The sequence below is a fragment of the Bos indicus x Bos taurus genome, unplaced genomic scaffold, assembly GCF_003369695.1.
Source record: "Bos indicus x Bos taurus breed Angus x Brahman F1 hybrid unplaced genomic scaffold, Bos_hybrid_MaternalHap_v2.0 tig00001344_arrow_arrow_obj, whole genome shotgun sequence".
Taxonomy (NCBI): domain Eukaryota; kingdom Metazoa; phylum Chordata; class Mammalia; order Artiodactyla; family Bovidae; genus Bos; species Bos indicus x Bos taurus.
The window spans coordinates 19,922-23,492 of record NW_020867410.1 but is presented as its reverse complement, the minus strand read 5'-3'; the positions used below and the strand labels follow the sequence as shown (position 1 = coordinate 23,492).

Genomic DNA, 3,571 nt, shown 5'->3' with positions numbered 1-3,571 from the left:
GCAAAGCCAGCAGAAAGGAGATCCTTCTCATAACTTAATGGCAAACTCTCTCCCATTTTACTTTTCATCCTGTATTCCATCTCACCTGGAATGTGAACTTGTGTTCATTAAATGAACAGGGAATGGTTTTATTAATTTTTTCTTAGAATGCTATACTGACATATACTTTTTTAAAAAGTCACGGAATACTGTTAATACTTTTTTTTTTCCAAGTCGAGTATTCAGAGAGCTGAGAACTCTTCCCCTAGCTTTCAATCCTGATGAAATTGGTGGGGGAAAAGGGGTTGTCAAGGTTTTTGAGGTGGTTTCTATAGGCAGTGGCCCTCTGCCAGTCCTTCTCTACAGGCCACCATTCTGCCAGGACTGAGTTCCCCTAAGCAGCATATTGGTTGCTGGGGAGAAACTGTGGACATGGAGATATACATGCTCCAGCATTTCCTTCTTGGACATCCATGCCCACTGGGCAGAGAGTAAAAGGGTCCATCATGATTTCTGGCTGCTATTTCATTATTTGTGTGTGGAGTGAGGTTAGAGAATCATGTCATAAGTGGCCATTTGAAAAAGACTTCTAACTCTAAAATTTGAAAATTTCTGCTCTTTTGGGAAGCAGCTATATAGTGATGCTCCTGATAGCAATGGTATTTTTAACAATGTTTACTGACTCTGCTAATCTCATTTCATCATTTTGTTACAGATTGATGTTCTCAAAGCAGATCTGGAAAGCGCAGAATGGAAAGTTTTGGAAAATCTTATTCTGGAAGATGTCCTCGAGCAAATTGGACAGCTCATCTTTGAGATCCATCTCCACTGGCCCGGGTTTGAGGTCAGTGGCAGTGACAGCAGTGTTGTGCGGTTCTGGTACAGCCTCCTCAAAGAGTTAGAACTACAGGATTTCAGGCTTTTTCACAGCTACAAAGATTTATCTAAACCTCAGCTTTTCCTGAAAAAAGATATTTTCAATGCGAGTAGCTGTTATACTCTGGGTTGGGTGAATACAAGATGGAAATAGGACACAGGATCTCATCAAGACCTCAAGGAAATATTTGTAGCAGGGAACATGTCCATGATTCTAGTTATTGGTTTACTTGTCTAGTCTCCCACTAGCCTGTGACTTGCTTGAGGCAGAGGTTGTGTTATTGCCTTTGTAGTACATGTAGCTTGGCACATGGTAGGGAAACAGTTAATACATGTTGAGGGGACAGACATAGGCGTCAATCTCCATCTGCCCAAACCTAGGCTCTTTGCCTATTTGCCTCCAACAGAGTGGAAATGCTTGTCTTTCCTCACCTCAACTTGGAAGATAATCCCCCATTTATCTCAGTTTTCCCTAAAATTAATTATGTATCTATAAACCATGAGTTCACCACCATGAAAAAGAAATTATATAACATTTCTATTTTTACTGGGTTGATGAGATCCTTAAATATGTAGCCTGCTGTTTAAAATAAGGCCTTCCATTTGGTATTCACTCACCTCTTTCAAGGATTTTCTTGTTTACTGTGTCAATAACATTCTTTACAGCCTTGTAGATTTCCGTCATTCCTCCTCAACCTTTGCTGAGGCCATGCTGTGACTTTATAAGAACCACTGATTCTGGTTTCTATGAATGCAGACACACCAAATTCTGTGACTGAGTAAGAAAGACTAAACTATCATGTTCTTCAACTCAGGATTCTTTTTATGTTCAGCCTAAATCCCCTCTGTTCCCATGAAACTAAATACAAAACAGATTTGAGTGTCTTCAAACCTGATTTCTCAACTACAGACTTGCCTATGGTGTTATTTTTTTCTTTAATACATTATCTCCAAAATCTTAAAAGCTTCTGCACATCAAAGGAAACTATTAGCAAGGTGAAAAGACAGCCTTCAGAATGGGAGAAAATAATAGCAAATGAAGCAACCGACAAACAACTAATCTCAAAAATATACAAGCAACTCCTACAGCTCAACTCCAGAAAAATAAACGACCCAATCAAAAAATGGGCCAAAGAACTAAATAGACATTTCTCCAAAAAAGACATACAGATGGCTAACAAACACATGAAAAGATGCTCAACATCACTCATTATCAGAGAAATGCAAATCAAAACCACTATGAGGTACCATTTCACACCAGTCAGAATGGCTGCGATCCAAAAGTCTACAAATAATAAATGCTGGAGAGGGTGTGGAGAAAAGGGAACCCTCTTACACTGTTGGTGGGAATGCAAACTAGTACAGCCACTATGGAGAACAGTGTGGAGATTCCTTAAAAAACTGGAAATAGAACTGCCTTATGATCCAGCAACCCCACTGCTGGGCATACACACTGAGGAAACCAGAAGGGAAAGAGACACGTGTACCCCAATGTTCATCGCAGCACTGTTTATAATAGCCAAGACATGGAAGCAACCTAGATGTCCATCAGCAGATGAATGGATAAGAAAGCTGTGGTACATATACACAATGGAGTATTACTCAGCCATTCAAAAGAATACATTTGAATCAGTTCTAATGAGGTGGATGAAACTGGAGCCTATTATACAGAGTGAAGTAAGCCAGAAGGAAAAACATAAATACAGTATTCTAACGCATATATATGGAATTTAGAAAGATGGTAACAATAACCCTGTGTACGAGACAGCAAAAGAGACACTGATGTATAGAACAGTCTTATGGACTCTGTGGGAGAGGGAGAGGGTGGGAAGATTTGGGAGAATGACATTGTAACATGTAAAATATCATGTAAGAAACGAGTTGCCAGTCCAGGTTCGATGCACGATACTGGATGCTTGGGGCTAGTGCACTGGGACGACCCAGAGGGATGGTATGGGGAGGGAGGAGGGAGGAGGGTTCAGGATGGGGAACACATGTATACCTGTGGTGGATTCATTTTGATGTTTGGCAAAACTAATACAATTATGTAAAGTTTAAAAATAAAATAAAATTAAAAAAAAAAAGCCATAGAAACAAAGATAGGTTAAGTTGACTCAATGTAAATTTAAGAGCAGTTTGAGAAGATTGAATGTGATAAATGATAGAGAACAAATATTTAATGAGTTAATGGCTGGAAAGTTTTTAAAACTGCAGATAATGCCAAGCATTGATAAAAATAAATAAAAACAAAGTATTAGAAAAGCTAAAAACATCAATGATAAAAGATATGAAATCTTAAGTTGTGACATGAATAAAAAACAAATTTTCTTCCAAAATCAAATGAGATTTTCCTTTCTGCCAATTGACATTCATTGTAAGCCTGTGGCCTGAGGGTCAGATTCTGTCTTTTTCCTGGGACAGATACAGTGTGGTAATACCAAACACACTGTATATATTTTATATATTTTAAAAAATTAAGCAGAGAATTCATATTCTCAATAGTTTGAATGATCTCCAACTTTTCCGTCTACAGGAATTAGACATTTACTTCTATAAATGATTTTCAAAAATCCTATTTCAAATAAATTAATTAAATAGTATAAAAATAAATTATTACCTTTGATATATTAAATACATCTTCTGGCATTTTCTATATCCCAAGAGAACAGTAATATATACACTGTTTAAGAAATTTGGGGAGAGCATAGAGTACTGA

The 3,571-nt window shown here is 37.6% G+C and overlaps 1 pseudogene; it reads left to right on the top strand.

Moving 5' to 3' along the window:
* The first annotated feature begins 673 nt into the window (after nt 1–673).
* Nucleotides 674–1,807, top strand: LOC113888727 (annotated as a pseudogene).
* The last annotated feature ends 1,764 nt before the right edge of the window (nt 1,808–3,571 follow it).